Source organism: Lampetra fluviatilis, chromosome 7, assembly GCF_964198595.1.
Source record: "Lampetra fluviatilis chromosome 7, kcLamFluv1.1, whole genome shotgun sequence".
Taxonomy (NCBI): domain Eukaryota; kingdom Metazoa; phylum Chordata; class Hyperoartia; order Petromyzontiformes; family Petromyzontidae; genus Lampetra; species Lampetra fluviatilis.
The window spans coordinates 11088436-11098712 of NC_136281.1; the positions used below are offsets into that span (position 1 = coordinate 11088436).

Genomic DNA, 10277 nt, shown 5'->3' on the forward strand with positions numbered 1-10277 from the left:
GTACACACCACACAGACACGTGTACACAGACACGGTGTACACACCACACAGACACGTGTACACAGGACACGTGTGTACACATTACACGTGTGTACACAGACACAAAACACGTGTGTACACAGACACAAACACGTGTACCACAAAACACGTGTACACAAACCACGTGTACACAAACACGTGTACACAGACACAAGGGAGACAGACACAAGACAGACACAAGACAGAGACACAAGACAAACAGAGACACGTGTACACGCACCACACACACCACACAGACACGTGTAAACACACCACACACACCACACACACGATCAACCGGCTGTGACGTTCGTCAGTATCGATTACCCGTGTCAAAGGGCCGGAACCGGTTTACCCGTAACCCCCCCCGCCCCCCCGTGGGAGTTTCAGCCACGGCAGCAACGCGGACGGACAAACCGCACCGGCGGTGCCAGTCACCGCGTGGTCAGACGCTGCCCTCTCGGTTAGAAGGCGCAAACCCCTCGCTCAATCGTTCGCTCACGACACTGCTGGCCGAAGGGGCCCCCCTTTCCGACGAGAGGGGGGCTCTCTCAAGAGGGCACTTGGCCTCCTCTTCCACGCTGAGCGGTCGTGTTGGAATCGGTGGGTGGTTACTCCCCCCCCAATCACCACACTGTGGTATGGTCGTCACATTCGTAGCGCTCGGTTGGACAGAGTTGTGGGAGTGGATTGAGAAAGTTTCTCCGTTGAAGTCAACCGGGAGATGGAACGGAATCGCCGGCCCCCCCTCTGGACGGTTCGCAAGGCACAGGGCGGACTACCGTCCCTGACAGCAGCTCCCTTCGTCTATCCTTTTAAAAAACACCCCGTAACCGGTTTTGTTTCTTCTTTCTCATGCGGTTACGGGGCATTGCAAACACGATGTTAGCCGCCACAACGCCGTAACAACAACAACAACTTACTGAGTAAAGGCCACGTCGACCAGCGTGAAGTATAAGCATGGTGTGTATACACGTGGCTGTGTGTGTACACGTGGCTGTGTGTGTGTAACACGTGGCTGTGTGTGTGTACACGTGGCTGTGTGTGTGTACACGTGGTCAAACGAGTCCCACAACCCCCCCCCCCCCCCCCCCCCCATTGATCCTCCTCAACAGCAGTGGAGTGACCGCGTGTGCCATAGGTGATGTGCCGTGAAGTGATGCTCGTTAAGCACGCGTGACGGTTCAAGTAGTTTGTGTGTACACGTGGGTGTGTGTACACGTGGGTGGTGTGTGTGTACACGTGGGTTTGTGTGTGTGTACACGTGTGTGTGTGTGTGTGTACACGTGTGTGTGTGTGTACACGTGGGGTTTGTGTGTGTGTACACGTGGGTGTTGTGTGTGTGTACACGTGGGTGTGTGTGTACACGTGTGTGTGTACACGTGGGGTTTGTGTGTGTGTACACGTGGGTGTTGTGTGTGTGTACACGTGGGGTGTGTGTGTACACGTGTGTGTGTACACGTGGGTGTGTGTACACGACTGTGGGGTTTGTGTGTGTGTACACGTGGGTGTTGTGGTGTGTGTACACGTGGGGTGGTGTGTGTGTGTACACGTGGGGTTTTGTGTGTGTGTACACGTGGGTGTTGTGTGTGTGTACACGTGTGTGTTTGTGTGTGTACACGTGGGTTGTTGTGTTGTGTACACGTGGGTGTGTGTGTGTGTACACGTGGGTGTTGTGCGTGTGTGTACACGTGTGTGTTTGTGTGTGTACACGTGGGTGTTGTGTGTGTACACGTGGGTGTTGTGCGTGTGTGTACACACACGTGTGTACACACACACACACACGTGTACTCACCACAATTTAACACTTGACCACGATTGTTAGTACAGTATACTGTGGTATTTTAAAAGACGTGCTCTAGTGTCAATGTTTTAACTGCTGCAGTGTGCTGTGTTGTGTACACGACACTCCACGTGTACACGAACACGAGTACACAACGGCGTGTCCACATGCGTGCCAGGGCTCTATGTAATTAACGAAGATTTAACTTGCATTATAAAGTATTAAGAGCTTACGTTTCTCTGTATACGCTTGTGTACACATCCACGTGTACACATGTTTACGTAATTCATTAACATACTCGTCGTATCACGCGTATATTGCGTAAACTATATTGTTGCAGATGCCTACTGCGTGTGGAGTATTACGCCATGCCATGTACACACCCACACGTATACACATGGGTACACGTTGCTATGGAATTATGAAATATTCTATATTTAGCTTCACATTATTTACACATGTATACGTAGTGCGAAAACAAAACACGCGCAAAGCGATCACAGCACCCTGCGTGTACACACCCAACAACACCCACGTGTACACCCACCCACGTGTACACACACACAACACCCACGTGTACACACACACCAAACACCCACGTGTACACCCACCCACGTGTACACACACACAACACCCACGTGTACACACACACACCAAACACCCACGTGTACACACACACACACCCAAAACCCACGTGTACACACACACACGTGTACACACAACAACAACCACGTGTACACCCACACACCCACGTGTACGCACACATCCACGCCCACGTGTACACACACACACCACGTGTACACACACACACCACGTGTACACACACACACACCACGTGTGCACACACACCACGTGTACACACACACACCACGTGTACACACACACACGTGTACACACACACAACACGTGTACACACACACCCACGTGTACACACACACACACCACGTGTACACACACACACCACGTGTACACACACACCACGTGTACACACACACGTGTACACACACACACGCGTACACACACACGTGTACACACACACCACGTGTACACACACACCACGTGTACACACACACGTGTACACACACACACGTGTACACACACACACCACGTGTACACACACACACCCACGTGTACACACACACACGTGTACACACACACCCACGTGTACACACACACCACGTGTACACACACCACGTGTACACACACCACGTGTACACACACACACACACGTGTACACACACACCACGTGTACACACACACCACGTGTACACACACACACACCATGTGTACACACACACCACGTGTACACACACACACGTGTACACACACACACACACCACGTGTACACGCGCCGTCACGTTACCGTATCCCTGCGCGGCGCGGTGCACACGCGGGCGCCCCCGTCGGCCACTGCGCCGCATCGTGCTGCTGCCCGCCCTCGTAGCCCCTCCCCCTCGTAGCCCCTCCCCTCGTAGCCCCCCCTCCCTCCCTCGTAGCCCCCCTCTCCCTCGTAGCCCCCCCTCCCCTCTCCCTCGTAGCCCCCCCTCTCTCCCTCGTAGCCCCCCTCCCCCTCCCTCGTAGCCCCCCCCTCTCCCTCGTAGCCCCCCCCTCTCCCTCGTAGCCCCCCCTCCCCTCTCCCTCGTAGCCCCCCCTCTCTCCCTCGTAGCCCCCCTCCCCCTCCCTCGTAGCCCCCCCTCTCTCCCTCGTAGCCCCCCTCCCTCGTAGCCCCCCCTCCCTCGTAGCCCCCCCCTCCCTCCCTCGCAGCCCCCCTCCCTCGTAGCCCCGCTCCCCCTCCCTCGTAGCCCCCCCCTCCCTCGTAGCCGCCCTCCCTCGTAGCCCCCCTCCCTCCCTCGTAGCCCCCCTCCCCCTCCCTCGTAGCCCCCCTCCCTCGTAGCCCCCCTCCCCCTCTCCCTCGTAGCCCCCCTCCCCCGTAGCCCCCCCCCTCTCCCTCGTAGCCCCCTCCCCCTCCCTCGTAGCCCCCCTCCCTCGTAGCCCCCCCCTCCCTCGTAGCCCCCCCTCCCCCTCCCTCGTAGCCCCCCCTCTCCCTCGTAGCCCCCCTCCCCCTGTCCCTCGTAGCCCCCCCTCTGCCTCGTAGCCCCCCCACTCTCCCTCGTAGCCCCCCTCTCCCTCGTAGCCCCCCCCTCTCCCTCGTAGCCCCCCTCCCCCTCTCCCTCGTAGCCCCCCCCTCTCCCTCGTAGCCCCCTCCCTCCGCACACCGCTCCGCCCTCTCACCGCCCACTCCGCCCCTGCCCCCCCCTCCCCTCCGCGTGTCCACACACGCGGCCCCGCCCCCCCCCCCGCTTGTACGCGAGCTCCGGTAGACGCCGAATAGGAACGCGAATGCTATTCGCGACGCGCACTACTTCCACGCCGCGGAGGGATCCCTCCCCCCTTACACCCCCCCCCCACTTACTCCGCGGTGATGAGGCTCGCGTTGAGTTTTTTTTTATTCGTGGGGATGCGCGGATTTTAGGAGGCGCACGACAGTGGTGGGGGTGGGGGTGGTGGGGGGTGTGGTGGTGGGGGGTGGTGGTGAGGGGTGGTGGTGGGGGGGGGGTCGTGGGGGGGGTGGTGGTGGGGGGGGTCGTGGGGGGGGTGGTGGTGGGGGGTGGTGGTGGTAGTGGGGGTGGCGGCGGGTGGTGGGGGGGGTGGTGGGGGGGGTGTTGGGGGGTGGGTGGTGGCGGGGGGAGGTGGTGGGGTGGTGGCGGGGGGGGAGTGGCGGGGGGGGGGATTTGGTAGCGCGGTTGCGTTGCTGTCGCCACGTCTCTGCTCTATCTGAGACGGTGGAGCTGACGAGGAAGGAGGAGGAGGTGGAGCTGACGAGGAGAGGGGGAGGCCATGCGGGGAGATGAAAGGGGGGGGGTGTAGGAGAAGGCTTCCAGGCTGGGCCAAGTGCGCGATTATAGGGGAGAATACGCCCCCCCCCCCGAGTGTGTGTGTCTACGTGTGTGTATACGTGTGTGTGTACGTGTGTGTGTACGTGTATATACGTGTGTGTACGTGTGTGTGTACGTGTATACGTGTGTGTATACGTGTGTGTGTCTACGTGTGTGTGTCTACGTGTGTGTCTACGTGTGTGTATACGTGTGTGTATACGTGTGTGTGTACGTGTGTGTGTCTACGTGTGTGTACGTGTATATACGTGTGTGTACGTGTGTGTGTACGTGTGTATACGTGTGTGTGTATACGTGTTTGGGTCTACGTGTGTGTATACGTGTGTGTGTATAAGTGTGTGTACGTGTGTGTTTCCGCGTGTGTACACGTGTGTGTGTACGTGTGTCGACTCAGCCTCAAATGAGTACCCGGTTCGGTGCGTAAAAATCATCGCCACTGGGGAGACAAAGGCGGCCCGGGGCGTGGTTGCTGCCCCCCCCCTCCCCCCCTCGTGTGTCGTTCCGGCTTTCATAGGTGCCGCTCGTCACAATCACTTGGCCCAACAGTCTGTTGAGGCTACACGGGGGACCTTTGCCTTTGTGTGCCACGCGCGTGCATGCGGGCAAGGGGAGCGGTGGCGCGGCGGTTAGCGCGCTGCGCACGCGAACCCCCCGGAGCCCGGCGCACGAGAAGTTGGCTTCATGGCTCGCTCATGGCCAACACCGGCGATGATGATGGTCATCTGAACCGGTCCCCTAGATCGACTCAGCCTCAAATGGGCTACCTGGTAAGATGCGTTGGAACGTCGCCACTGGGTAGAGACAAAGGCGGCCGGGTTGTGGTGTTGCCCTCCGCCACCTTGCGTGTCGTGCCAGCCTTACATTGGTGCTTGCTAACAGCACCTTGCCCCAATTAGTCTGTCAATGCCTTACGGGGGGGGGGCAGGTATCCGTGTGCGCAGTGCCCATGGGAGCGGTGGCGCGTTGGTTAGCGCATCCTGCTACGAACCCGATGAATGAACCGCGGGCACCTAGGTGCATACGCATCAGCAATTGGGAGACAAAGGCGGCCGGGTGTGGTGCTGGCCACCCCTCCCCTCGTGTCTCATCGGTCGTCATAGGTGCTCGCTAACAGCACTTTGCCGCAACAGTCTGTCTGTTAAAGGTTGTTCTGGGTGGGGGGGGGTATTTGTGTAATTCGTCAAATACACGTTCACAAGCATGGGCATGCTGTGTGCATTGAGGGTTCAGTGGTGATTGTGTGAGTTCTCTGCGTGTGCAGTGCTATTGTGAGTGGGTTTGTGCGTCTTCATAATCCGTGACCTGCCAGCGAGCCATCGACGCTTCACGTGGCCTCAAAGTGCACCTAGCCTGGCACGGTGGTGACGTCACCAACACTTAGTGGCGACTGGCGGCTTTTGTTATAATCCATAACATGCACGCGTTGCGTGTGTGTGTATACGTGTGTGATGATGACTATATCTTTTGTGTCTTTGTCTAGGTCTGTGTTTGAGCGCGCGCGTGTGTGTTTGTAAGTGTACAATTATATTCATGCACACTGTGTATGTTTGAGGATGTGTATGTGTGGCTTTGTATGAGTGGAAATGTGTGTTTGCGTCAAAGTGTGTGTATACAGTAATTTATCTACACACGCATGCACACAGTGCGTATGTGGGTACGTGTGTGTGTGGGTTTGTATAGAGGGTGTGTGTGTGTTGAGGGTGTGTGTACGTGAGTGGATGTGTACGTGTGTATGGGTTTGTGAATGTGTGTGTCTACGTGAGTCGGTATGATAGCAGAGATCTCACTCCGAATCAGTCGGGCGGCAATATTCTTTCATTGTCTGCGTAACGCTGTGTGGAAGCTACCTGGTATGTCGCTCCACACGAAGCTTCGGGTCTTCTCGGCCACGGTAATGCCCTCCCTTCTCGATGCTTGTGAAACGTGGACCCCTCTAATGGAACATGTGCGCCCGTTAGAAACATTTAGGCTGGCCTACCCTAGATCCATCCTGGGTTTAACCAGGCTGGATTGTGTGAGGAGCTCACAAATCCTTAAAAGATCTGGACACATTCTCATCAGGGAGCTCCCCTGGCGGGTAAGGCTGCGTTGGCTGGGTCATGTCGCCCACATGCCCATCCACCGCATGCCCAAGCAGCTTCTGTTTGGACGTATAGAAGTGGCTAAACGGGCACGACATGGCCTGGAGAAGAGATGGACTGATGCGGTACACGAGGATGTGGAGCTGAGTGGACTTGCCGGAGACCGCTACCAGCGCTGTCAAGATCGGCCGCTGTGGAGGAGGCTCGTGAAGGACGCTGCTGCTGCTGGGCAGTTGGAGGCAGTCGCCCTCCAGCAACAACGGAGGACAGATGAGCGACACTCACAACAATGACCAGAGCGCTGGGCAGATCAAATACAGCAAGTTGGCACAGTAGGGGGCACTGCTGGTGCATCTGCCAGTCAGTCAACCCATGGCACCTGGGTCTATCTTGTAACGTCCTGTCAGCGAGCCTTCGACACTGCACATGGCCTCCAAGTGCACCTGGCCTGGCACAAGCGCCGTAGTGACGCCACCGACGCCTCGTGGCGAACGGCGGCTGTTTTTGTTGAGTCGCTATGTGGGTATAATTTATCACCACTCTCAGCCGACTATGCACGTGGTGTATGTGTGTGTTTCCGTGAGTGGGTTTCCGTGTATGATGGTATGTGTGTACTAGGTTTATATGCGTGTGTATGATAATGTGTACGTGAATGCGTTTGTGTGCCAGTGTGCGTGATCGGTGTGTTTGAGAGTGGGATTGTGTTTGCATAATCTATTTCAGGCTGGCCTGCCTACGAGCCATCGTGGGCTTAACAAGGCAGGATTGTGTGAGGAGCTCACAAATCCTTGAAAGATCTGACAGGACACAGTCCCATCAATGAGCTCCTCCGACAGGCGAGACGGCGTCGGCTGGGTCATGTAGCCTGCATGCACATCCATCCAATGCCCAAGCAGCTTCTGTTTGTCCGGATAGAGGGGGCTAAACGGGTACGGCGTGAGCTAGAGAAGAGATGGACTGATGCGGTACAGGAAGATGTGGAGTTGAGTGGACTTGCGGATGACTGGTACCAGCACCAGCGGTGCCAAGATCGGCCTCTGTGGAGGAGGCTCGTGAAAGACGCTACTGGGCAGTTGCCCTCCAACAACAACGGAGGGCGGAGGAGCAATGCTCACAACAAGTGGAGCGCCGGGCGGCTAAAATGAATTTGGCACAGTAGGGGTCACAGGTGGTGCATCTCAGTCAACCCATGGCACCTGGGTCTGCCCCGTGACCTGTCAGCGATTCTTCGACACTTCACGTGGTCTCGGACTGCGCCTGGCCTGGCATAGGCGCCGTGGTGACCTCACCGCCACTTAGTGGCGAATGGCGGTTGTTGTTGCTATGAGCGAATGTGTAAATGCGTGTATTTGTGTGTGAGTGTGTATGTGGGGAACAATGGTGCAAAGAGTTTGATTCCTGCTCACTAGGTCGATTAAGCCTCAAAAGGCGGCCGGGCGTGATCCTGGCCACCCACTCCTCGTGTTCCGTGACGGCCTTCATAGGTTCTCGCTAACAGCACTTGCCCCAACAGTCTGTGAAAGCTACACGGGGGATCTTTGTTTTGCGTGTATATATGCGTGCGTGTGCATGTATGGATAAATATGTGTATTCACTGTCGTGTGTGCGTGAGGTGAAAACAACCCCATTCCTCCTCGGGGATGCTTGACGGTGACGCTGTGGTGAATGTGCCATGGGAGGAAGGGCAAATTTTTTTCTCTCATGGTGCTCGTAGTCAACACAGCGGCCAATGGGGGCTCTGGACGAGTGCGATGGGCTGATCACCACGACAAATTCAATTCATTTACCACTAAGGTGTCAAATATCAAACTAAGTTTGTGGCGGAGGCCCCAGGGGGACAGGAGTCTATTGCGTCTCCTGGCCAAACCCAATTTGGCAGAGCCAAGAGATTGAACCCAAACCCTCCAGAAACGGCAACAAACCACTGCGAGTGGCCTCGTGGAATGTTTGAACGCTCACTGCAGAGGAGAGGCTGCCACTCCTCTGTCTGGAGCTGGACCGGTACAGCCTGCCTCTCTGACACATTCAGGAGGTCCAGTGGACTGGCTCTGGCACCAGTCACCAAGTGGGGTGGACAGTCCTCTACTCGGGTTAGAAGACAGCCAAACAACAGGGAGTGGATCTTCTGAAAAAAATAATGAAGGGGCCGTGGGAGCGTGGCAGTGAGGTTTGCTGAGCATATCGGTGAGATATTGAGGAAGGAGAAATCCCTGAGCCCATAAAACATCATGGGGCAAAGTGGGGATGACCCTGCTGAGGCTTCGGTGCCTCAAATATTAGAAGCAATTCACCCCCTGTGAGTGGCTGGCTGAGGTGCTATCTGTTGAGGAAGTACAAAGGCGATACAAAGTCAGACCAGGAAAAGCGCTGGGCAGATATTATCTCCCAAGTGAACTGCTGAGGAAGTGTGATGTTTTTGTGCAGACTGCCCTTTGTGACATAATAACAGTCTGAACCACTGGACGGGTTTCGCAGGATTGGAAGGATGCCCTGGTGGAACCCTTTTTTAAGAAAGGGGACCACACAGACTATCCAATTTACAGGGGCATCTCCCTCCTCAGTGTGCCGGGAAAGGTTCTGGCAATGATTTTTCAACATCGCCTTGCCAGGCACGCTGAGGAGGCTTGCGGAGCCCCAATGTGGTTTCAGGCCAGGGCAATCCTGCACAGACGCAATAATATTCTGTCCGTCTGCTACAGAAGAAGTATAGAGAATTCCAACAGGAACTATATCTCTACTTTATTGACCTGTTCAATGCCTCTGATACCATGAATAGGCCTGGGATCTGTGTTGTTCTTCGTGATTTTAGAGCCTCAGACCGTCTGCTCATAATTATGAAGGACTTTCATGATGGTGGGCAGGCCCTGGTAAAGCTACGTGGCCGGGAGTCAGAGCCATTCCCTCTTCACCTTGGGGTGCGACAGGGATATCCTCTGGTGCCTACATTATTTAAGATTTTTCGACCACGTAGTTTGAGAAGCTTTCCATGGCTGTACCGGAGGAATCTCCATCTGGTACAGATATAATGGGAGGGTGATTGATGCCCGGGTGCTGTCAAGGGATGGCTCCCTATCGGTCAACCATGGTATGTATGCCGATCTGGTGATTGCTGTTCACTCAGAGAAGGAGTTGGAGGCACTGTTGCTTGACCTGGAGCGTGCGACTAAGAAGTGAGGCCTTACCATCAGCCCCTCCAAAACTAAGCACCTGCCTGAGTATTTTGTGTAATGAAACAGTTGGCGGGGCAGTTGTGGAGAGAGTGGAAAGGTTTCCGTACATGAGCAGTGTGCTTATGACCAGCTCTGATTTGACAGCAGAGGTCTCACTTCGAATCAGTCGAGTGGCAATATCTTTTAATTGGCTGTGTAACGCTTTGAGGAAGCTACCTGGTCTGTCGCTCCACACGGAGCTTCGGGTCTTCTCGGCCATGGTCATTCCCTCCTTTATGCATGTGAAACGTGCACCCCCTGAATAGGACATTTTCGCCTGTTACAAACATTC

The 10277-nt window shown here is 55.8% G+C and overlaps 1 protein-coding gene across 3 annotated transcripts in view; it reads right to left on the reverse strand.

Moving 5' to 3' along the window:
* LOC144933568 (uncharacterized) overlaps nt 1-3237 on the reverse strand; it is a 54222-nt gene extending 50985 nt beyond the window's left edge. Inside the window, exon 1 of one of the 3 annotated variants that reach the window (XM_078858491.1) lies at nt 3165-3237. The gene's annotated coding sequence lies outside the window, so the exon portion shown is untranslated. The remainder of the gene's footprint in view (nt 1-3164) is intronic. The other 2 variants (XM_078858490.1, XM_078858493.1) reach the window with 2 other exon arrangements.
* Nucleotides 3238-10277: the final 7040 nt, after the last annotated feature.